This window comes from Protopterus annectens, chromosome 3.part0 (genome assembly GCF_019279795.1).
Source record: "Protopterus annectens isolate FY-2018-M chromosome 3.part0, PAN1.0, whole genome shotgun sequence".
NCBI lineage: Eukaryota > Metazoa > Chordata > Ceratodontiformes > Protopteridae > Protopterus > Protopterus annectens.
The window spans coordinates 1,083,605,526-1,083,626,915 of NC_056731.1; positions in this window are offsets into that span (position 1 = coordinate 1,083,605,526).

Genomic DNA, 21,390 nt, shown 5'->3' on the forward strand with positions numbered 1-21,390 from the left:
TAGAGCTATGGGACAAAAGTTAGAGAAGTCATTGGAGTTCCCCCCTTTATGTAGTGGGATGATATGAGAAATTTTCCAGATATATGGGATAGTTCCTTCACTTATGGTTCTATTTATCAGAAACTTCTTTTTGCAGGAATTCTGTTGGGAGTTTGTCAGCTGAGGGGGTAGTAGGTTTTAATTTTTGGAGAAGGGAGCAAATAAAGGAAGTAGCCACACTGGTTGTAAATGAAATGATGGGGGTGGGTTTGTAGAAGAAGTAGGCAGATTTGATGTATCAGGAGATAGGTTGCTAGCAAGAGTTTGCATGGTGTCTGTGAAGAAAGAATTGAAAGCATTAGCTGTTTGTATGGGATTCTCAGGGTTTGAGCCTTGTGGGTTGGGTGTGATAGATTGGCTTGGGTATAGAAGTTTGTTAATGCTAGTCCAAAATTTTCGAGGTTCCTTGTGGGAGGTTTGCTGTAATTGGAGATAAAAGTTATTTTTGTTTAACAGGATGGCCTTTTTGTATTATTTCTATGTTCCCTACAGGTTTGGTGATCTGTAGGATTCTTAGTAGTATGCTATTTTGCCCAGGATTTGTTTCTGCAAAGGATTTTTTGCCTAGTATTATTAGTGAGCCAAGGGGCTGGTTTAGCTTTATTTCTAATAGAGCATATTGGGGCGTGGTGGTTCAGGATGGTTAAGAATGTGGAATTCAAGTATTCTACTGCTTCATTTAGAGGGAGAGATTTTAATGGTGACCAATTACATTGTTTAAGTTCTGTTTGGAAAAGTTCTGGGTTAAATTGCTTTTTGGAGCGTACTGTTCTGAAAGTGTTAGGGAAAGTTAGGTTGGTTTTATGTCTAATAACATAAGTTAGTGAATGATCACTTAGGTCATCTGGAAGGGTTCCTGCTATATAGGTTTGATGAGGAGTATGAGTAAGTATCCAGTCCAAGGTACTTTCTTTGTTGTTGAGTCTATTAGTTCTGGTAGGGGAGCTAATAGTTTGTGAGAAGCCATATAGGTTAATATGGGTGGTGGAGTTTGTACTACTACAGGAATTCCAATCAATATTAAAGTCCCCTAGGGCTATGGATTCTTGTGGGAGATTAATAGAAAGCCAGTTAAGGATATAATCAAGTGTACTGATGTTATTTCCTGGGGGAAGATAAATACAGATGATATTTATGGCTTTACGTGTGTTGACCTGAAGCTTGGAGATAATTATTTCAGCACTATTGTCCAAAGGTGGGTTAAAATTTACAGTGCTGACTTGTAACTCTGCTTTATAGAGGATTTCAACCCCTCCTCCCTTTTTGGCTGTGCGGTCTAGTCTAATAATATTGTAACCAGGCGGGGTGATTTCATTGTCTTTAATGGTAGGTTTTAACCATGTTATTGATAAACATAGGATGTCAAATAGGTGGAAATTAAGGAGGGCATGAACTTGAGCAATTTTATTGCAAATACTGCATATATTAAGATGTGCTATAGAGAGTGAGTTGGAAGGTTTGGTAGGTGGTAGGGTACTAGTTTTGTATTCGTTGCAGCTTGCAGTGGTAAGGGTATAGTTTGGGCCAGGGTTAGGATGAACGTCCCCGTCTAGTAAGGAGTGGAGAAGTGTTAAGTGTTTAGGCTGGAGAGGCTTACAATAATAGTCAAATAATTTTCTAGTTTTTAGGTTGGTGTACTTAATGTGTACTAGTCTGTGATATTTGGCTAGTAGGTAGCTGGGTTTGCAAATAAAGTTTAGGAAGTTTGGAGAGAAAGGTAGTGTTGGTGTTGATGTGTGTTTGGAGGGGAAGAGAAGGGTATAGTAAAGTGGTTTTTCATAGGAGGTTAAGAGATAGGTAGTGGTTAGAGGAGGTAAGACTGAGACCAAGATTAATAGTTGTAGTTGGTATGGGATGATTGATATAAGCATTATATTGGTTTGTGAGGTGGGAGAGAAATGGGAGGTAGGTTTTATAAGCAGGTAGAAGATATGACAGTAGGTGGGGTATTAAACCAAGGAGGGGTGAGAGGTGAGGTATCAGTGGGTGTGTTGTGAGAATGGGGGCTGGGAGTGCTAATTATGTGATTTGTCTGATTGGAGTAGGTGTAATGCGGGTGTGTCTTTAGAGGAATAAATGTAGGAGCACTGGGGGTGGGTGGAAATTGGGGGCAGAGTAGGGGAGAAGAGAGAGCCCAAAGGGTGAACGGAGTGGCTAGAGACAAGAGAGTAGACTGCTAAGGATGACAGTCTGTGAAGTATGAGAATTTAACAGGTAAGTCTGAAAGTGAGAGAATGTAGAAGAAAGTTGAGAGGCTAGTAAGAAGAGAGTCAGGATGTTAGAGGAGTAAATGTGATTAAAGATACTTTAGAACAAAGGAGAGATGGTGAAAGAGTAAGTCCGTAGAAAACTGAGAACAGAGTTAGGGAGGAATGGTTAAGAATATGAGAGGGAATTAATAAAGAGAAAGCTTATATTGAGGCGCCGCCTAGGGGCCAGTCACTTTATTACAACAAAATATGTCTCCTACAGGGGATAGCAGGCCAAGGGAGAGGGGGAGATAATCCAGTTAGTGATAGAGAGTATATAAGCTAGAAGTAAGGGTTATTTAAAATGATAAGTGATAAATGAGGGGGTGGGGGTTGGCTGCTGGCTAACCTGACTGGGAAGCTTGCCTAACCTAGCAGAGTCTTTAATCCATTAATATTATTGCAATTTACTCGTAGCTGTAACAATACATACTTTCACTGTCTTTTAAGAAAGGAAATGTCTCTCAGGGAGCTGGTAGGTTAATTCTTTAGTTTGGACTATTGTTCAGAGGCATCCAGCAGGGTACATTCAGGTGTTTAGTGCAAGGACGTACAGGGACACAAGGCTGGTCAATGTAGAAAGAGAGAAAAGGTAGTGAAGCAGAAAATACTAGAACTAGACAGCAAGTAAAGAGTTTCACAGACACAGTTGCATGTATTACCTCAGTAAAAAATCACAATACTCTATTTGTGTATCAAACGTCTAAAGATTACAATATATACCAAGTACTACTATGAACTCTAAAACCTCTTCATAACACAGACAGATAACGCGGATAAAAGGAACTGAATTTGCTATTAAAAAATAATACATTAACAAACAAACAAGATTACAATATATATCAAGTACTACTATGAACTCTAAAACCTCTTCATAACACAGACAGATAGCTATGATAAAAAGAGCTGCATTTAAAAAATAATACACTAACAAGCAACTTTTACAGGATCAGGACACAGCACTTTTAGAGGTACCTAGTCCAGGATAGTACAAATACATAGACAAAAGTAATCAGGTAGTAATGCAATGGAATACTCATGAGTCGCTATTGAGGTTTAAGCCTATACATAAGAGCTGGCATAGTTTCTGTTCAGTAGGTACATAAATACATTTTGTTCTGGCTTTTACTGTTTATTAAATATAGGAAATGAAGGCAAACTGTCACTGTGGTAAAGGTGTTATGTAGGTACTAAGCGTTGCATTGAGTGGTTAAGTAAACATCTGCACTTAGAGTAGGGTAGAACCAAAAATTGTTTTCAGGCCACATTAGTGGAATCGGTTCTTTCAGACCTTAGTGCTCAACGGTATATTGGTAAAGCATATGCAGTAAAAACTATGACAAGTATAGTGGTTAGTTCAACTCTGCACATTGAAAGGGCTGCAACACTTTACTATGAGTTCCACGGCAGTAGAGCCGATTTTTACAGTCCCCAGTGCACGACTCTTTATAGGCTTAGCATATGTGGTGCAATATGCTTTACAACAGTGTTAAAATAAATACCGCACAAAGGAATTCACTGTATTCATCTGTACAATGGTTTGTAGTCGTAATAAAGCATTACTACCAGGTTAAACAGACTTTACAGATAGAATTAGAGTTGATATAGTGGCTAAATTAGCTCTGCACAATAACAGTGTGTTAACACTACCAAGGCAGTAGAGCTGCTTATAACCGCCCCACGTGCACCACTCTTACTATGTTTGAGCAAATATGGAGCATCTAAGCCTTACTTGAGTGGTTAAATTAACACTACACAAATAAATTCACTGTATATGTCTGTACAACGTTATAAAGGCTATATCAAGCTATACTACATTGAATAAATGCGCACTGTACTAGGAATAATTAATGGTTCAGTGGTAGTTTTGACTCTGCACATTAGATAGGGCTATAGATTAACTCTGCACATTAGTTAAGGCAATAACCAACTAAAGTTGCTTCCACGGCAGCAGAACCACTAGATACAGTCCCACGTGCACAATGGTATATAGGTATAAGTGTTTGCAGTGAAAGCGTAGACCGCAATCAAGTATTTACACAGCAAACAGTTAAAAGGGTTAAAAGCAAGTAATCTTTTCTAATGAACATTCATTCACAAGATGCATAAAGCATTAGTTCACTTACTGTAGGTCAAGCGCCGGAGCAGGGTGCACAGCAGCCAGGTACAGGGCAGGAGAAGAAAGATGGCGTTCCCTAGTATGGGGTATATTTATAAGGTGAGAGACGACGTTAGGGCAGAGGGGGAGGGGTATAAACCATAAAGCAGGTGTGGGGCAGAAGCCGCGAGATAAGCAGCTTTAGGTCTGATAGAAGGTAGGGAGGATTAGGTTAAGGGGAGGAGCACAGAGTTGGAGTTAATAGAATAAGTAGGAAACAGTGAGCGCAGCTAAAATGATAAGCAAAGATATGGAGAAGCTAGAGTACAGTAAGTGCAGTAGTAAGAGAGAGAAATGACAGAAATTTAGAGAGCTATAGAGAGGTAAGACAGCAGGATAGCAGAGACAAGAGAGTAGACTGTCGAGGATGACAATCTGTGAAGTATGAGAATTCAGCAGGTAAGTCTGAAAGTGAGAGAATGTAGAAGAAAGTTGAGAGGCTAGTAAGAAGAGAGTCAGGATGTTAGAGGAGTAGAATGTGATTAAAGATACCTTAGGACAAAGGAGAGATGGTGAAAGAGTAAGTCCGTAGAAAACTGAGAACAGAGTTAGGGAGGAATGGTTAAGGGTTATTTAAAATGATAAGTAATAAATGAGGGGTGGGGTTTGGCTGCTGGCTAACCTGACTGGGAAGCTTGCCTAACCTAGCAGAGTCTTTAATACATTAATATTATTGCAACTTACTCGTAGCTGTAACAATACATACTTTCACTGTCTTTAAAGAAAGGAAATGTCTCTCAGGGAGCTGGTAGGTTAATTCTTTTAGTTTGGACTATATATACACATATAGACTATATAGACTTATACTGGACTATATATTGGGAGGGTTAAGGTGTTTGCCTTACAAACACAAGGTGCAGGGTTTGAGTCTCACAAGGGATAATTGGATAGGCTTAAACTGGCTCGCAAGGGCAGTTAGCTTAGTACTAACCTATGAACCTATGAACCTATAATTACATATGCTCACAGTAAGATGCTGTCCGGTTCGATTCTCAGCTAGAGCGTCTTCTGCGTGGAGACATGCATGAATGGGCGTACCTTTGTTGAAGGTTGTGCATCAGGGCTGGTAACTCAGCATGTAAAAATCAACTACCAATCATTAGCGGACCGGAGTTCCACTGTGGCGACCCCTAACCGGGAAAAGCCGAAAGACAAAAAAAAATGCATACAACTAAAGATATATATGTCTACATCTATATGTATAGATATATATATATATATATATATATATATATATATATATATATATATATATATATATATATATATATATTTATACAGCAATAAAAAAAAAATATATATATATATATATATATATATATATTTATACAGCAATAAAAAAAAAATATATATATATATATATATATATATGTAAGCATAAGTATATATCAATATAGGTATATACAGACATACATCTATAGATATAAAAGAGAACATAACATATATATATATATATATATATATATATATATATTTATATGTAACTACACATACACACATAGAGAAGTGTATTGGAAGATACATATGTAGAACTGCACACAATATGGAACAGCCACTATGCCTACAGTTGCCACTTTACCAACTGGACACTGTATGAGCCACCCATACAAAAGACAATGGTTGCCTGCAACATATACCCACAGAGAGGTCAAGGGATATAACACCACACACAGGATTGCATACATGGGAAAGCTTTATTTGTGTACTATTACAGTTGTATATGTCATGTAATATAGCTGTTTAGACTTTGACATACATATAAATACAATAATGCAACTGTGAAATAGTTATATTAATAAAGTAGTCTGGAAAGGTTTACATATGTTGCTGTCCAGGCCAAGACCTTCACGTAATACAATAGTAAAGACAGACTGGGCCACAGGATACCAATCAATCAACAGTAAGCAATGCAGATATATAGCCCAGCAGCCTCTATCTACACTCTGTACACAATCCCTAGAGGGTAAAGACCTCAGATGACACAATGGGATGTATTTGTTTTACATAACAAGGCATAACTTATAGGTTAAACAAGGTTAAACTATTTCTGGCTCAGTAAAGTCTGCTCTTCATTTTTTCCCTTAAAACTGCTCTACTTGTAATCTAAACAGTCTATTCTCTATCTGTAAAGCTCAGCACTTGTTCCTAAAGCATTTTTTAGTCAGGTAAAGCACTTCTATATTATACAAAGTACTTCACTAGCTTAAAACCCCCTTGAGCACCCACTTCCCTATAGGTCCTTTCTGACTCAGTTACACAGCAAACTTTTTCATTTCTTCTAGCATGTCAAAGAGTCAGATGCTAGTGTCCTCTCCTGCTCAGCTGTTGAATCTGGGAATATTGAGGCAATGTTACAATTGCCTCATGTACACATACAACCCTCTCCTCCTCCCACAAAACACAAATACATGCGAGAGATGCAACTATATAGCCAAACTGGAGGCTGAGCTCTCTCAACTCAGGACTGGCAAAACCAGACAGGAGGAGAAGGTAACCACACACACCATAAACCCAGTCTCATATAGAACTATCACAACTACAAATCAAACACATAAACACACAAAGACATACTCGGAGGCACTGATCAAAAATCTACCAAAACAGCAGAGGCCTCTAAAGCAGACACCCAAACAACTGCCACCTCATGACATAACACAAGCAACACATAGATCACAAAGTCAGTGTACAAATCAGTCACAGCCCTTAAGGCCAAACCCAATGCCAGAAACACTTGTCATAGGTGACTCCATAGTCAGACACACTGACGTCCCACTCACCAGACTGAACAAGGAGAGGGTCACAGTAAGCTGCCTGTCGGGCGCTAGAACCCGCCACATAACACAAGCACTCAGGTCACTCCACAGCAAGTACAAGTATGACTCAGTCATTGTCCATGCCGGTGTGAATGACCTGAGACATACCTCCCTGGACTACATGAAAAGAGACATAAAGGAGCCCTCAGATTATGTAGCCCAGGCTGGTATGACCCTGACCCTGAGCAGTATCCTACCTTCACCAAGAATGATGCCACAATACAGAGACAAAATTATCAGTTTTAATAATTGGCTTAATTTCTGGTGTCATTCTAAGGGGATCCAATGTCTGTCTGCCTGGAATGACATGCTTGACAAGCCATGCTGCTTCGCAAGGGACGGCTTGCACCTGTCACCCCTGGGTTTCCGGATACTGGCAAAGGCTCTTGCCACCCCCATACTGCCTTTTTTATACAAGGCTCAAATTCTAAACCCACCGCCCTAGAAAACAATAATGGAAAAAAACTAAGGGTAATGCTGCTCAATGCCAGAAGTCTAAATCTCAAGATGCATGCCCTCGAAGCCCTCCTCAGTATGGAGAACATCGATGTCTGTGCTGTGACTGAAACCTGGTTGAAGGCTTCTGAGAGTACCCCGGCACTATCAGGTTTTACCTCATATCATGCGTTCCGGCCCCAAAACCCGGACCGTACCACAAAAGGAGGGGGTGTATCCATATTCATCAAGGATACCCACACCTCCAGGCTGGTGGCAACTCACGAAGCATCAGAGACCATTCAGGTGCAATTAACCATAGGCAAAACTGCTCTACAGTTTGTAGCATGTTACAGGCCACTCTCTCAAACTCAGGAACCCCACACAGCCTTCCTGAAGACACTGGAGAGTATAAATGTCTCTCCAAACACCATCATATTGAGTGACTTCAACTACCCAAACATAGACTGGGAACATTACTCAAGCCCCAATACCCTAGCCCAAAGGTTCCTGGAGTTCATAAATTCAAATGCTATGGAACAACTTGTCACCATTCCCAAAAGAGGTGAAAATATACTAGACCTGATCATCACAAACATGGGGACAAAATGCTCCACACCGGAAGTATATCCCTCATTGTTGAGATCAGACCATAAACTAATCTCACTGGAGATCCACATCCTGCCCCCACCCCCAACAAAAAAGACCACAGTGAAGAACTTCTCAAAAGCCAACTTCACACTTCTTAAGACTGGTGTGGTATCCTTCAAGGCCCCTGAGCCATTGGAAACCACAACCCACGCTGCTGAATCCCTTACAAATGCTTTCTACGAGCACCTCCAGGATTGCATGGATCAAGCAATCCCAAATAAAATCAAGACCCTTTCTACCAAAGGCAAGCGCCCGATCTGGTGGACCCCAGCCATAAACAAACTTTACAACAAGAGGAGAAAGCTACTACAAGATAGAGCAAAATCCCTAAAAGGGAAGACATCTCTGATCAATACTAGTAAAAAACTACGATCACTCATAAAATCATCCAAGGCCAACTTTGAGAGAAAAATCACCAAGGACTCAAAAGACAATCAAAAGGCCTTCTTTAGCTATGTTAGAAATCTGGGTGGAAACTCCCAGATATGCTCAGAATTAGTCCAAAATGATACAAAAATCACTGAACCCACAGACATTGCAAACATACTGGCAGACAGGTTCAGTGAAAATTTCTCCCCCCCCCCCCAAAAGGAGAAATATCTATCCCAGCAGAGTGTAGCCTCCCAATCATCTCAAATGCCCAGGTGAGAGCTGCTCTCTCTAAAGCTAAAAACACAGCATCAATGGGACCGGATGGTGTCCCTGGCTGTGTGCTACATGAACTCAATGAGGAACTAAACCCACACATAAGGCTGCTGTTTAATCTTAGCCTTACCACAGGATATGTACCCAAAGAGTGGCGTACGGCAACTGTGGTCCCACTCCACAAAGGCGGTGCTTCTACAGACCCTGGTAATTACCGCCCCATAAGCTTAACAAGCCTGGTCTGCAAAGCTATGGAGAGGATCATAATGGAACTTATAAATAAAGACATAGGGGACCTACAGACATTGGATCCTACCCAATTCGGCTTTGTCAAGGGCAGATCATGCCTCTTGAACTTGGTTGACTTTTTTGAAACAGTCACCAAGGCCATTGATGAGGGTAAGGCAGTTCACACAGCCTACCTTGACCTTGCAAAAGCTTTCTACACAATACCCCACTCGGGTATCATAGAAAAGCTCACCAGCTTAAATGTAAACCCATATGTCACAAGATGGGTTGCAAACTGGCTCAATGACAGAACCCACAGTGTTAGAGTTGCTGGTGCCATGTCAGACTCCAAGCCGGTCTGGCGGTGTCCCACAGGGCTCAGTCCTGGGCCCCCTCTTGTTCGGCATCTACTTTTCAGAAGTGCAGGCAAACATAGGAGGATTGTGGCTGACAAAGTTTGCAGATGACTGCAAACTGGGCGCCATAGTTGAAAATCCATCAGACACAGATATCCTTCAGAGAGGTCTCATAGAAATGGATAACTGGTGCCAGAGTCATGGCCTTAAGCTAAATGCCAAAAAATGTATAGTCATACCCTTTGGTAAAAACAAGGTAACCTCAAGTTACCACATAGTTGGGAATCCATTAAGCACAGAAGAGGTTATCAGGGACCTGGGGACCCAAGTTGACAGTAACCTTTCTTTTGACACTCACATTGCCAAAGTGGTTAGGAGGACCTTCTACCTTACCCACCTGATTATGAAGGGATTCACATCCAGATCAAGGGAGGTCATTGTTCCCCTGTACTCTTCACTTATCAGACCAATGATTGAGTACAATGCCCCATTCGGAATGTATCTTACCCGACACCTGCAGCAATTGGAAAGACCCCAAAAGTTCCTCACCAAAAGGATAAAGGGGCTCAAAAATATGCCATATGCTGCCCGACTGAAGAAACTCCAGCTCTATTCAGTTGCATACCGTCTGCTCAGAGGTGACCTATGCCTGACATACAAGGCCATGTCCAACCCGGAATTAATGGACATGCTCCACCTCAAAAAATCCAAATCCACCAGAGCCACAAGAGCAAGAGACTTAAACCTCAACACGGATATAAATAGGACGTGCTGGAGGGACAGATTCATCACCCAGAGACTCCCTATGCTGTGGAACAGAATCCCGGTCCATGTGAGACAGAGCACCTCACTGGCTCTATTCAAGAGGAATCTTGACCAGTGGATGGGAGATCGTAGGTTTACCCCAGGGATCATCTCTGTATCACTGCTGGACAGAGGCACGGCAAACTAATGGGTATAGTATTCTTCAACCTAAGGGGTGGTGAAAGCCACACAACTCTGGCTAGGCTTATAAATGCCCTAGGGCAGATAGCCTAGTATGAACCTATGAACTGACACCATGACAATCACACTGCCAAACAGAACAGTCTGTATGGCAGGAAACAGTAGGCCTCCATTTACCCAAGGTGAATTGTATGGTAATGTACATCAAGATACCTTAAGGCAGCTTATCCCTGATACCCACACATGTTGTAAAAGCCTAGGTTAGTTATGGTGCATCCACCCCCATAGACTGATTAATACAGGTCATATACCATTGTTACATATACTGGCATCTGGAGTGCATAAAGCCACACATGTATTGTGTAGATGAAGCCCACACATATATGGACCCAACCCCACAATATGTGTGGGGGCCACAACAGCAGTGGACTGATGGCAGCAATGGCAGCATGACATACTCACAGCCCACTACATAACCCCTGACATCATGTCATATGTACAAAGCCTGGTATGCAGGTGGAGGACAGAGGCTGGAACACAGGTACATATGGGTAAAACTTCTGTCATACATTAAGCAAGTCACTGGTGTTACAGGATAGTCTGCAACATACCCTTAGTCAGGAATATGAAGTTAGAAACAGAAATGGATATAGCCATGTACTGATAGCACTCAACACACACACACACACTGCCAGTGATAAATCTGACACAAGACCTGTGTGGTGGACAGACAAAACATAATAGGCACACCTCTGGCCATCATGTGGATAGGCCCACAGTTGAAAGCTATGTAGACAGACAGCATTCCAAGTTAAACTAGTATGTACACACAAATCCTGTAACACCGGTGCTGTACAATGCATACAACACTACTCACACTCATTCTGTAGTTCTGGAACCTCCTACAAATATGTAGCTAGCCTGAGTGTGCAGGTTTTCCTGTAAGAGATATTGCTACCTGCTGTCTTGAGCACTGCTGCCACACACAGGAAGGATGTCCATCCTACAGGAAAGGTAAAGGGACTACACCCACATGATGTGGGGATTTATTGTAGTTGGTTGCCATGACAGTGGTAATTGGAAGTACTACACAGCATGTGCATGCAGGTAGCAAGTGGAGGACACTGATTGGTACAAAGGCCATCACCTGATCATGTGCATCACCTACAGAAGCCATGCCGCATTCTATTCAAAGCAGCTCAATCCATTTACTGGAGAGCGACCAAGATAGAGAGAGAGGGTGAGAAAGAGTGCGTGAAAGGCAAAAACAAACACAACAACAAAAAAAAATCCACCAAAATATCAAGAAGAGACATCATTCCCACAACAGGTATGTGAAGTATATATGCATGTAGATGACTGTAGCACTTGGTCCATAATAATGGGATAGATGATGTGGAATGATTTATATGTGCCATCAGGTGTTGTAGTTGTAATGATGTTCAGCCACACAACTGCTAAGGGCAATAGAGTCTGTCCCTGTGGGTAGTGGGCCATAGCCATCAACTGTGCAGAGCAGCACTGACTGATAAGATGTAAGCCATCATAGTGTGCGTTGTGTAATGGGAAGCATGTATATTACTGTGGTCAATAGCTGAAAGTGGAAGTAATGCCATAATGATGGACCCATGGGGTCCACCTCTTGCAGGATACTCAGGTTAACTTGTATTGTAGCATGCAGGAATGCCATATGTGTATAATAGGGTTATCTGCAATCTGGCCCAACATATACCCCCCTAATGTCAGGCTGTGTCCATATGTGGCACATGTCTGTGTTGTAGCAAAGCAGAACAGTGCAGCTGTACAGGAAGGTCTTGTGATATTGTAGACCTGATGTCTGAATGTACCCCATATATAAGTATGCATATGTGTGTGTGTATATATATATATATATATATATATATATATGTATGTATATATATATATGTATATATATATGTATATATATATATATATATATATATATATATATATATATTCATGTATGTCCAAGAATATACAGATATCCATGTGCAGACATATATATATAAACACATATATACAACATATATGTCTACACATATATAGATATATACCCATATACACGTCTACATATATACAAACACACACACAAACATATATGTATGCAAAATACATGTCCCCTAGATTACCATCACAGTGCTGTATGCTATGTGTGAGGGAACAGCACACATAACAATGCACACAGATATCTACAGCTGTCAGTGTGTGCAACATGGATGGGTATGTTACATGTAACCCCCTTGTTGGGACCACATTGCCCTTGTCTGCGAAGTATGGAATGGGAATATGGGGAAGTATGGCAGATATGGTTGTGGAGGTGGTCAGGGTTGGTAGATATAGAGGACAGCCTACAGGGGTGGTATGTTACACATTTGGTGGGTAAACACCCTGGATGGTGTGTGTGGTCTGTGATGTGGAAGCCCCATGGGCCCCAATATGGACACAATGGGAACAAGCCTCCCACCCACTGCTGCTCACAACAGCAGTCCATGTCCCAAAGGTGCCTGGCCTGGAGACTGAACAGGAGGAGCATGTTGGCCTTGTGAATGTGTACTGGGTGCCTCAAGGTGATGTAGCACATCCCACATGTGTCTGCAGAGCTCGTTATGGAACAGACCCTAGACCAGACCTTGGGGGACAAGATCATGTCTATGTGTGCCCCCACTGGTGTGGGACAACATCCCCTGAGTTCATTCCACCTAAAGGTATTGCAGGACCTGTACATGAGGAGGCCCCAGGGTGGGTCACACCTGTGATGTCACCCGTTAACATGGGCAGATGAGTTTGGAGATGTTGTTCTGCTGGCCAATAGTACATATACATGCTATTGTGTCACTGTTATACAACATATGTGGGTAATAATAGTCTACACAATCCTGGAACATGTCCAACAACATGCATAGATATCCCCAATAACACAGAATGTCAGATGTGCAGCAACCACATAGCAAGCAAATCACAGGCATATATGGAACTATAGTGGCCCTGACAATGGCATTCATGTGAATAGTCTGTAACAGGCCAGTAATGATAGTGTCCACACAGTGAACATGGCTACATACACATTGCACAAAGTGTAGTACAATACAATATCTGCCCCACTGTTAGGTAAACTGTAGCAATACCTATTGAGTTGTGTGTACAGTTTGTTGTCACTGATATGGTGGGGGGTGACAGTGATATGTATTATTAACTCTGGTAAACTTGCTGCATGACTTGCTCACACCTGTGTCCATCTTTATGTCTTTCAGGCAAGATGTCACATGGAAGGCTTCTGGCCTACTCAGCTGCTGAGAATGACATAGTGGTAAACCACCTAATACAGCACTACCCTGTCTTGTTTGGCCAGGCTGCCCATGATCAGCAGGAGCAGACCACCCTGTGGAATGACCTAGTCCAAAGGGTCAATGATGTCGGACTGCACAACCGCAGTTATGAGCAGGCCCAGCATCATTGTTCTGATCTGCTTTGCAATGCCCGTCATTATGCTGCTGCAGTCTGGGGGATCACCTCACAACAGTAGGGGCCATGCCATCCATCCCCCCCTGACACGTGTGGCGGAGCTCCTAGCTAGCCTCATGGCACCTGCCCGTCCACATAGCCACCAACTGCCAGACAACTTTGTGGAGGTGGGTGCTAACCACACATCAGCCGAGGAGCATGCAGGTAAGGCCACAGGGCACATCAGTAGACCATTGTTACATATACATCCACATCTGTACAGGTAGATCATGCATATCTGACATGTCATAGATATAATTTGTTGCTGCATAGTAGTGATAACCAGATGTGCATATGTGGTAGTACTGTGGACATGTACTGTTAATGTATTGTAATGCTGCACCCACCCTTTAACAATGCCACAGGTGTGGCCACTGACTTTGCTTCACTCACCCTCTTTTGTAGGTCCCTCTGGTATACCACCAAGGCAGCAGCCTGTAGCTGGTGAGTATGGTTTATGTAGATGCTTGCCAATACACTGGGCATGTAATGGCTATGGTATATGCCATGCACACAACTAACACACCTACCCAAAATGCATGCTGTACATGTGCATGTATTGTTGCTGTTAAATGGACATCATCACAGTGGTGACCATGATGGGGTATTGGAAGGGTTCGTCAGACACCTGCAAGATAACTAACATCCTGTCATTGTGGAATGTGTCCACAGGAAGTAACATAATGGTGGAAGACATGGCCTACAGTAGGGACATGTTTGGAACAACACCCATATACAGTGCAACACCTATGCATTTACATGTAGGACAATGGCAACTGTTGCGGAGTTACATTATGGCATAACGTATTACTGAGGTCTGCATTATCAGCTTGGACTATGCTATAACATGTGGTTTTCAGTGTGTTGGACATTACAAGCTGACACACATGTGTAGGTCTTACTTGTCAAGCATCTGCAAAAAGGGTGAAGGTGGGGAGCGTCAGCATGACACACCAGTGCACTGCAGCAGGGATCCTAAGGATGGTACGAATGACTGTATCTGCACATAGTCAGGTTCAGGAACTGTGGCAGACGTAACCCTACCCCCACAGCAATAGTGATGGCAGTATGTGAACACCAAGGGATGTGCACATGAGCAGACCTTGCAATCATGCAGATTAGGGGGACATGTGTAGGCAGACTGAACATACAATGGCAAATGCAGATGGGCCACATTAGTCTATCCTTGCCAGGAGTAGTGTCTGCTGTAGTACACATAACAATAGCTGCAACAAACCATCATGATAAGGGTGTGCACACATATGCCCACACAGGGTGTATGAATCATGGTCAGCATCCGCACACCTAACACATTCTGTAGACACTGCATGTGAAAATACAGGATTGGTCATACATGGTCCGCTGATGTTGAGAGCTGTAAATTAGACATCAGGCATTCACAAATGACATCTGTCCACATATCGTCCCAGGTATGTGTTGCTGAAAAACATTGGGGCTGTGAGCATTAAAGCTGGCATAACTGACACAGTGCTACACATGCAGCAATGGGTTGTACACCTGTGAGGTGGGGTGCACAGTGCATGGCAGTTTGCAGAACAGGTGCACAGCAATACTGTGTACATGGGTGCAGTGGTATCCAGGGGAAGAGGCATCACCTAGTAACACAGCATATGCATCACACACATGTATGCTGTTGCTATCATGGATTGACTATAGCTGCACTGCATGCTATTGTGTACCATATCTTATGCATGTTGACAGATGAGTAAAAAAAAGACTGTGTGTACTATCATTGTGCAACCTCACCTGTATGCCTGTGAGTGCAACCTGCTGGGTAGTTAGTTTGTTTGTAGAGTCACTCTGCTGAAGTGGAGGGAGGTTGATGCATGTAAGATGCGTATGTGCATGTGTGTGGTTGTGGCCATGTTTGCACATGTGTGATTGTGGGGTTGTTCATACAGCAGTAACTCCCTCTGGGATAATGCAGTACATGGACTTGGACTGCCACATGAGACACCAGGAATAATTGTCATGTATGTAATCACAGGACAGCTGATAGTATAATAAGGTCTGCAGCATGGAACAGGCATTGAATGGGAAGGTAGACAACAGGTATACCCTTAATATTGGATTCAGCATAGAGGTGACTGACAACCCACATATGCAGCACTATGGATACATTGGGGAATTACTAGTCAACACCAGGGAATATATCCATATATTACAGTTGTCACACGATAGGCTGATTGAGAGGCATATCTGGGATGTACTGAGCAATACATATGCATGACACTCCAGTGCATGATATTATGGAGTGAACATAGTAGCCCCCCACAAATAGAGGCAATGCTCATGCTGTCCAGACATACACAGGGTGAACACTGAACAACAGTAAGGAGGCCATGTAAAACCATTCCACTTATGTCAAACAGGTAATGGAGTAACAGGTCTTGTGTTGTTATCACTTGTCTTGGCATTTAGAGGACTGATACATTAATGAGAGGTATCAATGAGTGTATGCTACCAAATGTGATGCAGGATGGGGAACGCATTGGAATATACGTGGGACTGTCTGCAAAGTCACAGACAGGTAGGCATTAAGGTGGTGTGTGTGTGTGTGTGTGTGTGTGTGTGTGTGTGTGTGTGTGTGTGTGTGTGTGTGTGTCTGTGTGTGTGTGTGTGTGTGTGTGTGTGTGTGTGTGTGTGTGTGTGTGTGTGTGTGTGTGTGTGCACTGTTATGCAATGCTGTTCAGGTCTTAAAGTGTATTTATTGTTTTCTCCCAAAGGTGGCGAGGTAGGTTAGGGTCCCTCCTGCATGCTATCTGATGTTGGTGTCCATACATACACCAAAGATGATGATAATACTGTTGAGGCACAGGTGGCATTGGCAGGGGCTGAAACAGCACCATCATTTGACATCCCCCTATTAGCCACCCCAACCCCGCACACAGTTTCAGTGCTTATACATACGCCATCACCAGTGGCCATAGCAGAGAGACAGCTGGAGTTTGTTGGCGGTGCACAGGAAAGTGTGGTAACCATGCCTACTGTGTCTGGTCACAGCAGGCATAGCCGTATGTATGGCAGGGCACCACTTAGGCAGATGACCCAAGGTGTTCATGGTAGGGCCACTGGTCATCATGCCCCTGGGAGAAGCGACACAGCTGGTACTAGCAGGTGCATGTTTCAGACTGTCATGGCAGTGCAGCCACGTATGGAAAGTTACACCAGACAGGGCGTGAGGCTGCAGAATGCTGCTCTCACATCTGCAAGTGACAATTCCCATGAACAATCTGGTGCCATCTGTGCATTAACTGAGCTCATGGATAGATGGACTGGTGAGATGATGACCCTCATCGACAGTGGCCTGTCCATACTTGAACGTGTGGTAGGAGCATGGCGATGGCCACGTGGACATAGGCCAGCAACGCCAACAGCTGGCAGTCAATGTGGATGTGCTAGGACACCAAGGGGCTCCCGTAGTGGCTGTACCAGCCTCAACACTGTCGGGGGTGCTGTCCACACCACACCAGAGCAGGCGAAGAGCATGTGGTACTGGCCAGTACCAGGAGGGACCTGGTTCCAGTGGGCATTTGTCATCATCAGGTGAGAGTAACACATCTTGGCCTGTACATGGACATGCCCATGGAATCCCTGCCAGGCACAGTCCACGTGTCCGTGACCAGAGGCAGTGAACTGCACACCCGGCCAAATATGGTCTGCAGCTGTCCATAAAAACTTGTGTAGGGCAGCCACGTGGCAGAACTGTGTGCATGCATACCCACACACTATACAAACACATCTAGGGCAAACCCATACCTACACACACCACATCACCACACCCAGTTCACCCCATTACACCCCTCACCCACACACATGGTGTCAAATACATGGCCCACCCTTGGCTTCTGGCAAACCAACAACACATCCTGTGCATATGATGATACTTCTGCCACATCCCTGTCATCCATACCATCGATGCAGGGACAGGCTAATATGGTTCTGATGCCCACAGTGACTATACTACAGTGTACCACAGTACTGCAGTGTAACATGTAAGGAATAAAGTGTAATGCATATATGTCAGGTAGTGTAGCCATCCATCAGTGATGCATTATAGCTGTTAGTAACACCGGTTGATGGTGGTCTCTATAATGTTATCAATTTGTGTTGTAGGTGTACATGTGTCAGCGTGAGGATGGTCTGCAGTCATATTCCACAATGACGTTGGCTCTGTGGTGACACCATGGCTGTGACATATCTGGGGTACAGCTGAACACGTCACAGGTTTGTATAACAGTTATTGCCGGTGCCACATGGACAGGTGACCCGCTGGGATGTGTATACTCTGCAACTTGATGTAGACCCTGTGAAGACTGGTAGAGATAGGTGAATGCTGCCAGCCTAGTTAAATAGAACTTGGTACATAATTCTATCATTTGTTAATATAAATGTTGAAATACAGGGTTGTTTTCTTAAATGAAAGTATATGCTGTGAAATGTTGAACTTAAAACAATGTAGCAACAATGCCCTCTACTGTAAAGAAAGCTAAGGCAAGCATTTGATATTTGTCCTTTGAAATTAAAATTTAAACCGAGAGAATCAGAAGGCATTAAGCATTTTTGTCTTGATCATCCAACTCACAGAACTGTCTTGCTCATATGTAAGTTATCTTAGACTTGTTTTTTTTATTTTAGAAATAGCTAGAAACTAGAAAGATTAGACTGTGTTTTTCTGTGATGTCAGAACTGTACTACTGAATTATTTAAAGTATTTCTGTGTGATCTTTGAACTCTTGACTAGCACTGTGTAGTAGAAAGTATTGTCTTGTGTTTTTATTATTTATTATTAAACATTTTAAAACCTCTTAACTGTGGCTGGTTTATGTAGAGATAATTTAAGCTCTTAAGAGTACTTGCATACCTTTGGCAAAATTGTACAAAACCACTCTAGTAGCTTTAGCCCTGGGCTATACTACCAATTGAATAATAATATTGCACAGTAATTATTGGACACCCTTTTAAGGGCCTTTGAGTAGATGATAAGTATTAGTGGGTGGTGGTAAGTAGATCTACCATATAGTCTGGGAGAAAGGGGTACAGCTGGAGAGACTGTGACAGCCTTCCCTAGGAGTGTCTATGTGGTTGTATAAACTCTTATCTCAAAGTGCATGTGTGTGTATGTGTGTGTGTGTGTGTGTGTGTGTGTGTGTGTGTGTGTGTGTGTGTGTGTGTGTGTGTGTGTGTGTGTGTGTGTGTCAGCTACTTGGGCAGGGACACAAAGCACTGGTTGGACAGAGAGGGAGCTAGAGATTTTAGCTTGCCCACTAAGCTGAGATCTGGACCCTATAGCTGTGCCAATGGGGAGTCTTACTGGGGACCTAGAGAGCAAGGAAATGACCTTCCCCGGACTGACTGTGATCTCTGTGTGCTCTTAAGGGAAATTGCACTTTACTGTGTGTATTTGTTATCCTTTCCTTATATAGGAGATGCCCTCTCTGGTGTTAGTGGTGAGGATTGAGGTTCCTTGATTGCTGGGCCAGGGGAACGGGCATCATGGACCCATCCACATACACACACACTCTTAATTGGCAACACTGGGACTAGACTCCTATCTAGGTATGTAGTGATACTGAAGTGTGTGGCTTTCATTGCACACACCACACATCGTTTAGGGTGAGGTGTGTTCCAGGTTACATGTTAGATGGAGAACATCCCCAGACATGTACAGTATGCTAATGGGGGATGTAATGGGTGTGTATGGATGATACAAAGTGTGACATACCTTCATATACACATTAATAGACACATAACAGGCATACACATGTCCGGGAGACCTGGGCCTATCACTGCTAACTTGACCATATGTCCAATGTATTACAGGTAGGCTGCACACTGCACATGCATAATTGGCCTGGATTGTGGTATCAGTTACCTGTATGGTTGATGCTGACAGTGGTAACCATAATGTGGAACATGAGACATATACTGCGTGTACGTTGGTGTAATGACACTGTACACATCACCCACATCACCCAGTGGATGTTGTACTCCCTGAAATCCATGATGATTCTGTGACATACCTACCATCACACATTGGCTACGACTGCGATACAACCCATTGTATATCCCAACAATGGTACTGCAGGGATATGTATCTAATGCACATGCCACATGCATAGTAGGGTGTTGCATTATCTTGCCTCTCTTATGGACAGCAACAACACTATCTGTACTACTGTGTGGCAATAGGTATTTTAATAGGAGTATGTGGCCTCAGAATGCTGTTCCATACTGATATATGGACATGCACACATACACACACTTGCCAGAACACAATGGGAATCCCAAGCCTGTCATCCCATTTGTACAACATTGTTCTGCTGGCACTGCAAGGCTCATGTAGCCAGTATGGAGAGGGGCTTAATAGGGTACATGTAATGCCCCGTACAGCAGCAGCTGCAACCGACTATGGCAATGGGTACTGCAGTGGTTGTGAAAGCCCTCATGGAATTTCTAAGTACAGGTGTGCTAACACACAGACACAGCTATATTCAGTCATGCACACATATACAGTACCTGGGTGCATCGCTGCAGGTGGTCATAGCTGTGCACCTAGCTATTGTCCAGGGAGAGTTTTGTTGTGCAGGAGTTGTGTGTACATTGGTATCCTGACACCTGTCATGTGGCAGCAGGAAATCAATCGACAGACACTACTGTGGTGTCCCTCATGGTGAGAATGACAAGCATCAGCCAATCCTCCAGGTGCCTCCTGCACATAGGTGATCAAGTTGACATGTATTCAACATGCATTACAACATATGGTTGCTGTCTGTGATGGAGACCTGTACCCAAGCATGTTCTGTTGACTGTGGTAGTGTAGTGCAGGTACCCGTAGCATGTGGTGCATACAGGGAATCTCCTATATGTGCCAGTTCTTACACAGCATGAGCAGACATGTCAGTGTCAGTCAAGCTTAGGTTGCCTGTACATATCCCAGCTGGATACCTGCCATCTGCACATCTGTACAGGAACTGACAGTCATCAGCGTGGCAAGTAGCTATGCAGTAGGATGAATGTGTTGACAGATAGACATTTGACAACAATATGTATGCCATAACTACATGTCAGAAGCCCTCACAAACATGTGATGCACAGACGGTAGTCTACAGTTACATTCCACATGTCGGATCATTACCCAGTAGGGGTTATATACTGTGATACAGCTCACACACCAGGAATACAACAGGGAGGCCTCAGAGTCCAGCTATGCCTGCAGGTGTGCCTGTTGTCAGTACTACAATTAGCACTCTACTCTTGCCTGGGTAGGCACTGTCAACAGTAGTACCGACAGTGTGACAGCATGTACCCTGGGCTACTCCCTCTGT